Source organism: Episyrphus balteatus, chromosome 2 (genome assembly GCF_945859705.1).
Source record: "Episyrphus balteatus chromosome 2, idEpiBalt1.1, whole genome shotgun sequence".
NCBI lineage: Eukaryota > Metazoa > Arthropoda > Insecta > Diptera > Syrphidae > Episyrphus > Episyrphus balteatus.
Genome location: NC_079135.1, coordinates 54,523,327 through 54,535,553, shown reverse-complemented (window position 1 = coordinate 54,535,553; position 12,227 = coordinate 54,523,327). Strand labels below are relative to the sequence as shown.

Below are 12,227 nucleotides of genomic sequence, written 5' to 3'. Positions count from 1 at the left end.
AGTGGACTAAGTCACTTTTTGCATTGTTTGAAGAAAAACTTACATAATAATTTTCTTATAACGATTTAATTATATTTCTTTTATGAACTCACTAGAGGAGCAATAAAGAAGTTTATTTAATGCAATTTCGCTTTCAAATAAACTTTACCCCTTAAATAATAATTATTTTTAGGCTAGATTTGATGCCATTTTTAGGAGTGACTTAGTCCACTTTCATAATTAAGGGCACATATGACTAAGCTTCTAGCTTTTAAAAAATGTATATTTGAATATTGTAGGTGTTGCCGTTGTGTTCAAATATTTTTTTTTGTGTTTGAAGTCAATTAATAAGAAAATTGCATCTATCGCTTGAACTATGGAAGATTGTCCCTCACTCCCATATATTTTTTTTCCTTGAATTTCCTAGACAATCTTTCGGTATCAAATAAATTTATGAAATTTAAGAAAAATTTTTGAAAAAAATTTGTTTTTGTTCACAAAAATCTTCAATTAAATTTAAAAAATCAAAACGGCAACACCGGCAATTTTTAATCTATAGACTTTAAAGGCTTGGCCACACCGGAGGGTACGCGGTAGAGGTACAGGTAACGGTACGGGTATTTGTATGGAAAAAATTCCAAACTGACACATCAACGTTCGGGTGTGGAATTTTTTTAATACAAATATCGTTGCCGCTACCCGTACCGCTACCGCGTACCCTCTGGTGTGGCCAAGCCTTAAAGTATTTTTAATTACCGACGTTTGAAAAAAAAGATCATCAAAATCTAAGCTGTTCGGCCGGGTTCCCTAATATTGCCAATTTTTGCGCTTTAGTTACTCCACTATGAGTAATAGAAAAAACACGCCTATTGAATAATAATTATGGCCCTTAGAGCTTCAAGAAATTTGAACAAAATAGCATACATATTGAAGTAACGAGCAAAACTATTTTTTGACGCTTTGATAAAATTTTGTATTGAAAAAAAAAAAATATGTAATTTGAGTTGGGAATCAAAATCAAAAATACTATATTACGACATTTTATCGAGAAACTTAAAATAAATATCAAAAACCGTGATTTTGGAAAAAAATCTAAAGATTTTTCTCATCAGGAGGTTTTGCTTCCATGTTAATTTTACTATCTATGTATCTGGTTATGCTTCCATGTTAATTTTACTATCTTATACAAAAATAAAATTATTTTCCTTCCAGGTTTGTTTAAAATCTCTTCAAAATTCTATTCATCTCTGAGATACATACATAGTAGTAACCTGAAATTTGTGAGTTTATGATAGAAAGACATTTTTTCGAATAATTCGGTGTCCGAAAAATGCTTACACAACTATCAAAATGATAAATACGCTTTTGAAAAGCTAAAAGTTATCATTAAAGAGATAAATTTGATTGTTCAGATGTAAGATATCCGAAATTTTGCACAGATAAATTTTTCCGCGATGAAAAATAACCTTAAAAAGAAACTAAACTAATTTTTCTTATCGGAGCAAGTCGAATGGAACCAAAAAATACATTTCATAATACCAAATATCAAGTTTTGTTTGATGCTGTAGGTATTTCCATATTTTTTGTAGGTATTCATTTTGAAGTAACTTAAAAGTTAAAACACTCACTAATTTTGGAATGTGTGTAAGGCTCAACTTTCCTTTAGGGTCGCACGAATTTTAATGCGCGAATAATTTTATGTGAAAGATTAATGACTAAGGTCCAATTTATTCACACTCCATTAAATTTAAAGTCGCCATTAAAAAAGGGAAATTTTAAAATTTGTATGCGATTTGACAGTTTTATAATTTTTAATGGAGCCTTTAAAAATAATGGAGAGTGATTAAATTGGGCCTAAAAGTAATAAAAATAACAATTTTAAAGTTAGGAAACGTGTATTTATATTTTTAATTAATTTTTTAAAGATCATTTTTTCATACAAAATGCATGCAAATGACGACCACGAAGAAAAAAAAAATTTTTTGAAGTTATTTTTACATACCCAAACTTGTACCCACCTCAAATCCTATAGTGAGTCCAAGCATGGGGGTTGCAGGGGGGCAGAATGCCCCCCATACGCATCTCACTTTTATACGCCTCAAACTTCAAATTCTTCGTGGTCGTCATTTGCATACATTTTGTATGAAAAATTTAAATATTTATTTTTTAATCATACTTAGGGGTGTTTCCTAACCTTAATATTTTAAAGGTATTCTATTGAGACCCTAAGCTCACTGTAAAAAATAAAATCACAACACTAGGCGTGCGACCCTAATGTAAAGTCGCCCCTGTGTGTAACCTAAAAATAATAACAATATTTGAAATTTTACAGCGGCAACCCTATTAAATCCTGAAACAAAATATACACACACACATACTCATAAATTCACAAAAATTTATATTCACACAACACACAAACAACACACCTATGAGATATATTACGATTCCATGAAAATATCGATTTTTCTAAGGAATATTCTGTCATAAGTTTGCTCCATGGACTTTTTGCATGAATTTTAACCTAATGAATGAGTAATCTACAGAAAAGAATTACATTATATTAATTAATAGAATATTTTAACTTAATTGACAAGAGAAATAAGTGCATTAAATATTAAAAAAAAAAAACTATAGATACACAGATGCACATTTCTGGAAAGTCCTTTCTCATTAGATAGCAAGATTCAACTTCCCAATGTTACATATACAACGGTTTCAATGTCATTTCGCCGCATGATGAAGAAGGAGATATTTGTTGAACAAATTAAATTCACTTACTTCTTTTTAGAAACAAATTTATGAGAAATAATCAAGTTGTTGTACCAAGTGGGAATAACTGGTGTGTGGTTGTTTGCCCACTCTTTTTTTTTTATTGTTAATCCTTATGATTTGTGGGTTTATATATGAAAAAGAACAGGAATATTTCGATTTTCACTCGAACACACCCTTTTCGGGATTTTCCTTCTTTTTTTTCTCTTAATTAAGAATCATTTTAATCTGGTATACATTTTTAGAACTCGGAAATGCTCCGAAATGAGATTATTTGTAAATAACTTTCTTGATTCTTTTAATAAAGCATTTCTATTTATACACAAAAAATGGAATAACAAAACAAATTCATAGCATACGCATTGTGATTAAGTTTGGTTTGATTATGGGGGGCGCGCAATGATAAACGGCACTTCTTTTAATTTACAGATGATTCTTCATTTGCTGAGGCGACCGTCATTATTTTTATTTTTATAAATCAACCGACGACTTCACAACACAACAAGAAGATAGATCGGAAAGACCATTGAGCATTTAATAAACTACGCAAACCAATTGAATTTGTACTGAAATTCCAAATAAATCAGACTAACTGGAGCTATAGCAATGCACGAATAAAACTGGAAAAGTAAAATTGAAGATGATAAAATGATGAATATAAAAACAGAAGGAAAGGATAAAGAAATGAACGAAATATGTTCAAATCAAATTCATTCATTCCGTTTCATTTCCAACTCATTCAATTCATTTATCAGTTCATTTAAGTTCACGCTTAATTCATCGGGTGCACCTAAAAACAAAGAATAAAAAAGTAAAAGAGAATAAGGAAAAGGAATATACTACCCGCGTTCGACTATGCATACCAGAATCAGGGCTGTCGTAGTGAGTCATTTAAAGTTAAATACAATTTATCAAAATTTTATAAAATATTTTTTTCTGTTGTGTTGAGTATGTAAGGGGCAATATAGTGATTTTTCAATCACCTAAAACCAGTAAGGTTGTTGGCAAGAGGGGTGAGGATTGTCTTCTTTTTGACGTTTGTTACTAGAAAATGTAAATTGGAACGTGATTGGACAGAACACTGTGTAGCCAGGCCCTATAATAGTGAAACTAATTACATAGGAAAGGAAGACAAATTTTTATATTAATATTTTCGATTTTAGGTAGTGTGTGAATTATTGCATTAACGTTTTTCACCTTGGTTAAATTTTGACACTTTCTTGCGTGGTGAATAAGTAGGTAATTCTACTGTAGAGCATGATATTTTAACCCATGGACTTATTATATATGGACTGCTAGTTGTCTTATAAAAATGGTTCAACCAAATACAAAACGACTCTAGCTCCAAGTTCCCACCTATCGGGAACTACGGAAAAAATTTTTGACGTATATTTCGGAGAAATTTTGTCAAATAGTGTTCTAGGGATGATTTTCAAAAATTACCAATATAAAAACGAACATTTCCTTTTTGTTTTAACTAATTAGGAATTTTAAAAACCTATTTTTGACGTCTCTTATGTCAGAAATTCCACACAACTTTGCTGTAATTGGTAAATTCATAAATTTTAGCTCGGCTAAATTTAGGAGAAAATTTCGTATGCGAGCTATGTAAATTTTAACTAGATCTGCGTACTAGGCTTATAGACTGTTTTCACTACAGCCCAAATAAGATAATTTTGCAAGCTAGGTCAGTTCAAATTTTAACTTAAATATTTTTTCTATACGATTTGTTATTCGAAAATAAGATAATTTACGAAATTATTTCATTTCGACACTAGCTCTAAGCTAAGCTAAGCTATTAAGTGAAAAATTTAAATTTTTCAAATTTATTTTGCGATACTATTACCGACTGGTCCCTAGATTTATATCTCAAATACATTTTGCACATACCTTTTTCCAAACAAAAAGTATTAAGCCTTAACTAAATTTACCAATTTTCACAAAAGTACAGAAATAATAAATTTTTTCTCACTACTTCAATTTTTTGTGAAAAAGAGTATACAAATAATACAATAATACAATTATACAAGTATTGTTTTTTAGACAAAAAACTAATCTTACTGCATAATTTTTTAAGTTTTCGTTTGAAAAGTAGTTCTGTACTTTTTCACTTTTTGAGCAATGCAGTTACATTTTGTAAAAAGTAATGTGCAGTTGGTTTGTGGGAAAATGAATTTCAACGAAAGACCTGTACATGTCACCACTTTCTTTGAGTTGAGTTTGACTCTCAACCAGCTTCGCAACAGTGGCAGTGGTGGCTCTAAAAACTTTTCTTGTGATTGTCATTTGTATGAAAATGAAGAGCAACTCACATTCCATTTCCATGTTTTAACCAAAGTGAAATTTTTAAACTCAAACACGGCCTTTTTCACTAATTTTTATATCTAAAGAATAAATGCAAGCATTTTAATTTCATAATTTAAATTTAAAGTTTTTGTATGGATCTTTCTTCGATAACCTCTTAAATCACAAAAGGATTTAAACACAACGGGTGCGTTCACGTACCGATCCAAGAGTATCCGGATACCTTTGTGTTGTTGTTATCCCATATACCGTGTATCTTATGGGAGATTTGAAGAACAGCTGATTCGTGTTCACAAAACGTATCGGATACTTAGGTATCTTGGATAGGGTATCTGTGCGTACGTGAACGCACCCAATCACGCTTTGCCGTCGTTTTTGCAACTGCCAAAAGTTCAACCATACGAAATCTGTGTAACTTCACACAATGACGCTTTTTCTACGTACGTTTTTTTGACAAACGTAAGGAAACGTTGAACCAGATTGAACTTTTGCTCGCTTTCTGACATTTATCAGACATAGTTACAGTCAACCACATAACTATTGGGCCAAATGTGAATAAAAAAAAATAAATTATTACAAAACTAGGTGTGTTTTTTTTTTGTTTCTCTATATAGATTTTGCGCAAAAAAACGACATCGAGATATTTTAAATAAAAAGAATTTACGTATAAAAAACAACAATAAGTTAATGATGTTGTCGACTGAGTTTTATTGTTTGTTCTGTTTAAAAAACAATTTATTTTGATTGGTTTTGTTTTTATAACTATAAGATTAAAGAATAAACAAATTTCTATTCATTTTTTAAACACATTAATATCCTTCTTCATTTTTCCACATTTAAATCAAGATAAAGACTTGGCCCAATAATTTTGTAAGTGACTGTGTTTTTTTTTTTATTTGACAGCAGATTTTATGTTTCAATCAGCTGTTCGAAGTCAAAGTGACAGAAGCGCGCTTTGAGGATTTCTCAACGTAACGCGATGACGCGTCTGGCAAAGCGTGATTGTGTTTCTGCTAAGGGTCATGAAACACATGTATTGAACAAGATTCAACTTATTTTGTCGATATCCGGAATTAATGATTAGGACAGTGTGTTAATTGTGTTAAATATTTAGCGGAGGATACATTAATGACACCACTGAGGTGAAGAATAAATTTTCATCCCTCAAAAATTTAGCCTGCTCTTTTTAGCTGTGTGAATTGGGATACATTTTTTGACGAGGCCAAATATTTTTTTTAAGTTGCACAACAATAGAAATACCTACTGCATTTATAAATCTTTACAATGAACATCCTGTGAATTGTATGCAGAGTTGTAAGAAGTAAGAAATCATCTTTTCGATTCATTTTCTTTCCATTTATAATAAAAAATATTTATGGCAACTGAAAAAAAAAAAATTGCATTAAAAAAAATTTTAATTGCAACTAAAAAATAAAAAAAAAAAAAATATTTAATTATATATTTTATTTTGTTTTGCTGAATTTTTATATTTATATTCTTTAGTTGTATTGCTTTCTTAAAATTCAATTAAAACGCCATTTTTTTTAATTTTTTAATATTTTGCCAATATATTTCGAGGTGATTTACACCTCATCTTCAGGGCTAAAAATAATTATAAAATTAGCGTTTTCATATATATGTATATAACAATAATATAATAGATTACCTATGATATAATTATATTTATAACATATAAAATATTTTTACAGGCTACAACATTTATATTTTTGAAATGATTGATTTAATATAATTTTTATTTTTGATTTTTAATATTTAATTAAGAATCAAGTCAAGCAAATTACTGAGTACAAATAAATAAAGTAATTATTTATAACAAATTAATATTTATCAGATTTTAAGAACTAACTATTAAGTTATGGTAAGTATTACTATAGACTTTTATAAGTGTTTTAAAATTACAAGCTATTTCTTCGTATTTAATAATTTATTTTATTTCATGCACTTGTAATTTAAACTTTTGATTTTCAGATTTCAAGATTTTAGTTTCATCGAATTTAAAAGAATGTCCATTTTGTTTTGTATGTTCAGCTAAAGCGGCGATATTTTTTTAAGATGAGCCTTCGAGGACTTTTTTGCATTCATTTTTATGCTGATTGATACGACAACCTAATTTTTGTATTGTTTCACCAATATACAGGGTGTCCCACAGTCACCGCCCCAAACGAAAACCATGGATTCCTGAGGTCATTTTAAGTCGAAAAACTTAAGAGGTAATTATCTCGTTTTCGTCCCGTTTTCGAGTTACCACGGTTTTTATGATTTTTGTTCTCTTTTCCCTTATCTAGCTTTATCTTTGCCAAACTACGTTTGATTTGAAAAATTTTTTTTACAACCAATCAAGAATTTATTACAGTTTTAGTTTGTCTCAAAACTTTTTTTTTCTGCGGACAACCGTTTCTCCACAATTTTGCATCAAACACAATTTTCTTCGTTTTTTAAGTTGTTTTTTACACTTTCATATCATTTTAGTCAAAAAAACACGTTAATGAGTATTAATTTTTTGTGCTTTTTATTAAAGCCCAGTTTATTTTCATAAAAAAAATAAGTTTTATTTCATAAAAAAGGCTACTGAAAGTAATTAAAAAAAAAATAAACAAACTGAGTGAATTAAAAAAAAAATAATTTTTAAATAAAAAATTAATTTAAATGAATTAAAACTTTTTCTGAGCTATTGTGGTTAAGAAAAGAACAAATAAATAAAGCTCAGAAAAAGTTTTAATTCATTTAAATAAATTTTGTATTTAAAAATTATTTTTTTTTTAATTCACTCAGTTTGTTTATTTTTTTTAATTAATTTCAGTAGCCTTTTTTATGAAATAAAACTTATTTTTTTTATGAAAATAAACTGGGCTTTAATAAAAAGCACAAAAAATTAATACTCATTAACGTGTTTTTTTGACTAAAATGATATGAAAGTGTAAAAAACAACTTAAAAAACGAAGAAAATTGTGTTTGATGCAAAATTGTGGAGAAACGGTTGTTCGCAGAAAAAAAAGTTTTGAGACAAACTAAAACTGTAATAAATTCTTGATTGGCTGTAAAAAAAATTTTTCAAATCAAACGTAGTTTGGCAAAGATAAAGCCAGATAAGGGAAAAGAGAACAAAAATCATAAAAACCGTGGTAACTCGGAAACGGGACGAAAACGAGAAAATTACCTCTTAAGTTTTTCGACTTAAAATTACCTCAGGAATCCATGGTTTTCGTTTGGGGCGGTGACTGTGGGACACCCTGTATATATTTGAGCGAATCTTTAGCAAAAAAGTGCGAATATTTTGTTCCTGAAATAAAAACTGCCATGAGACCAAATAACAAAGTATCTCATTTTTTCGCAAATACAAAATCAAAGATTGAGAAAACAAATAAAAGTGGAGTAGTTTACTCTATTCCATGCAATTACTGCCCAAAAATATATATTGGTGAAACAATACAAAAATTAGGTTGTCGTATCAATCAGCATAAAAATGAATGCAAAAAAGTCCTCGAAGGCTCATCTTACAAAAATATCGCCGCTTTAGCTGAACATACAAAACAAAATGGACATTCTTTTAAATTTGATGAAACTAAAATTTTGAAATCTGAAAATCAAAAGTTTAAATTACAAGTGCATGAAGTAAATCAAATTATTAAATACGAAGAAATAGCTTGTAATTTTAAAACAGATAAAAAAGACTATAGTAATACTAACCATAACTTAATAGTTAGTTCTTAAAATCTGATAAATATTAATTTGTTATAAATAATTACTTTATTTATTTGTACTCAGTAATTTGCTTGACTTGATTCTTAATTAAGATTAAAAATCAAAAATAAAAATTATATTAAATCAATCATTTCAAAAATATAAATGTTGTAGGCTGTAAAAATATTTTATATGTTATAAATATAATTATATCATAGGTAATCTATTATATTATTGTTATATACATATATATGAAAACGCTAATTTCATAATTATTTTTAGCCCTGAAGATGAGGTGTAAATCACCTCGAAATATATTGGCAAAATATTAAAAAATTAAAAAAAATGGCGTTTTAATTGAATTTTAAGAAAGCTATACAACTAAAGAATAAAAAAAAAATATTAATCGAAAAATATTTGCATTGAAAATAAAAATTTTATTGCAATATATTGCAAATAAAAATGTTCTGCATTAAGGGGTAATAACACTTCTTTGTAAGCACAAAATCTAGTGTCATTTTCATCAGCGTATAAAACAAAGGAGAAACAATATTTTCTTTTGGAGTTTGTATATCCATAGGTAACAGAATAGGCTAATGTTAAAATTTGTAATGATGTGAAATTTTGTAAATGACGGCGTAGTTGAGGATGATCCCAAAATCCTGTGTTCCCATCGGGCGAACAACTAACTCCTAGAGTTTTTAACCGATTGGGCTGAAATATTAATTTTTAAAGAAATGGCATTAGTTTGAAAAAATTATTTCATTCCAAAAACAAAATTCGATGAAAAAAAGACCATAAAATCGTTAAATTTTAATATTTCAAAAAAATCCTAAGTACTTCACTGAATAGTATTGTTAAGCTCCACACAAAATTTCAGCCCAATCGGTTAAAAACTGTAAGAGTTAGTTGGTCGCCCGATGGGAGCACAGGATTTTGCGATCATCCTGAACTACGCCGCCATTTACAAAATTTCACATCATTACAAATTTTAACATTAGCCTGTTCTGTTACCTATGGATATACTTAAACAAACTAAACAAACTCCAAAAGAAAATAATGTTTCTCCTTTGTATTATACACTGATGAAAATGGTGAAACGATTTCGTGGCTACAAAGTGTTATTACCCCTTAACAAAAATAATGCAAAATGTGTGCATAAAATATACATATTTTTTTAAATATTCGTGGAATTTCTTACAATTTTGTCTTTTCGACCATACATTAGCTGTTTCAACTATAATATTTAACATAATGTATGGTCAAACAGCCTAAATTGTAAGAAATTCTACAAATATTTAATGCACCCATTTTGCATTGAATTTTTTTTTTCAGTGCAGAAAATTTTTTATTCGTAATACATTAGAGCTGTAGCAAATCGTATGTATTCGTTACTAAAATGCGGGTATTCACTTCAGTAACGAGTAACGAAACGTTACTTTCTAAACAGTATCGTTACTCGTATGTTTCGTTACTGGGTACTGAAATAACGAAACATACGAAACGTACGAGATACGAAACATACGAGTAACGACGCGATTCCAGTTTCAATATTAAATCCGATGTAAGAGATACGAAATGAAGTGATACACTCAATGTGTCGCATTTCGCATCTCGTGTCGGTATCGTAACCATAGTCAGAATGCTTACTGCAGATAATTATCTGGAGTTTACTTTTGTCTCGATTAAAATAGTAGTGCCAAGGTTCAATAATCATTGTGTTATCGATAATTTATACAGAAATATCAAAAGAGACGTTTTTGTATTTTCTCTATTTGGCCGAAATATGTATAGTATATCCACGACGGACGCAACCAATTTGTTTATGGCCTTGGTGTTGATGGTATTAATATTTAGCTTAAGAATGTACAAAAGTTTTTTTCAAAAAATTAGTTTATTTTCGGTGCAAAATTTTCAACACAAAAAAAAGCAAAGAAAACGAGGTTTGAAAATCACTCTCAATAGAAAAAATAAATGAAAAATTGTTCGACATGGTTGTATTGAAGTGTTAATATTTCGAGATCTGTGCGTTGCAGTTTTGAAATAAAGGTCTCTAAAGAATTGTGATAAGATTACTGAAAGAATATAATCAAAAAATTACCAAAGTGTTGTCTAAAAATTTGGAAAAAAATCAAAAAAAGTTTCCACGTTTGATTTAAAAAAAACGAAAAAAATTCAATATAGCTACCTTTAAACTCTTATTACATGAGAATGCCGCAACTAATTTTAATGTTTATGACCTTAAAATGTAGCTTAGATTATAGAAATTGTTTTTGATTTTTTTCAAAAAAAAAAATTTTTACACCCTTATACCAATGTACGAAACATACTTAAAATACCAAACATACGAAACGTATCAAATACATGAAATATACGAAATGTACGAAACACACGAAGCATGCGAAAGTAACGAAAGTAACGAAACATGCGAAACACACGAAACATACGAAATATGCGAAAAATGCGAAACATACGAAAATACCGAGTAACGATATTATTGATGCGGGTACTAGTATCAAAAGTAACGTATACATGCGGGTACTCATTTTGTCGTTACTTTTACAGCCCTATAATACATTCTTTTTAATACAAAATATTTTTATTTACAATAAAAATTTTATTTTCAATGCAAATATTGTTTTACTTGCAATAAATATATTTTTCTTAATGCAAATGCAATAAATATTTTTTTTATGCAAAAATGTTTTATTTGCAATAAATATTTTTTTAATTTCAAATGCAATTTTTTTGTCGATTAATTTTTTTACAAACCTCATCTTATGTTTGTTTACCATTCACATAGTTGATTTGTTAGATTAAGGCAGGCAAAAATTATTTTATGATGTATAATATTGTCTTTAAACCATTTTTATACGTAGTGAAAAATGGTCTTCTTCTTAAAATAAGAATGTACAGTAGAACCGGCTTGACTTGCCCGTTTAACTGAAGAATACATATAATTATTCCTTCAAAATTTAAATTTTTTTTAAAGAAATAACGGGGTTTCTGCAGAATAACGATTAATATCGGTTCATAGATTATGCCGCAACGAGTCCGGATGTATAACAAAATAGTAAAAAACTATGATTGTTTTTGTTTTGAAAAAGGTGTTTTGTAAAATGACCACAAGATACAAATAAAATGAAAATTTCAAATATTTAATAAACGCTAACCTGAATTATGAGAATCCATCATTTTTACTTCGCCAAAGAACTTTGCAAGAATTTAAGAGCTTTACAAAAATTAATTTATAAATTAAGCGGGTTATCTAATACTAAATTTTCACCTAGATACCTTAAATCCAAGATTTACCGAAGTAGATTCAGAATAAATTTCGAGATGTATTCGAAATCAACTTCGCTTAGTTTCGGATTTAGGGCAAGTCAATCCGAGATTTAGCGAAGTAGATTTAGAATAAGTCTCGAGATTTCTCGAAGTAGTTTAGCCTCGAGCACGATAAAAGCCTGAGTTTA

General features: G+C 28.8%; 1 protein-coding gene and 1 long non-coding RNA gene across 3 annotated transcripts in view; one reads left to right on the top strand and one right to left on the bottom strand.

The window, feature by feature from the left end:
• Positions 1 to 12,227, top strand: part of LOC129911817 (uncharacterized protein DDB_G0284459) — a 114,084-nt gene that overhangs the window by 74,893 nt on the left and 26,964 nt on the right. The gene's annotated exons all lie outside the window — the stretch shown is intronic.
• On the bottom strand, positions 2,754 to 3,698 carry LOC129911820 (uncharacterized). The gene is made up of 2 exons (XR_008771703.1): positions 3,592 to 3,698; positions 2,754 to 3,538 (listed from the first exon to the last, which is right to left on the bottom strand). It is a non-coding gene; the product is annotated as an uncharacterized LOC129911820 (long non-coding RNA).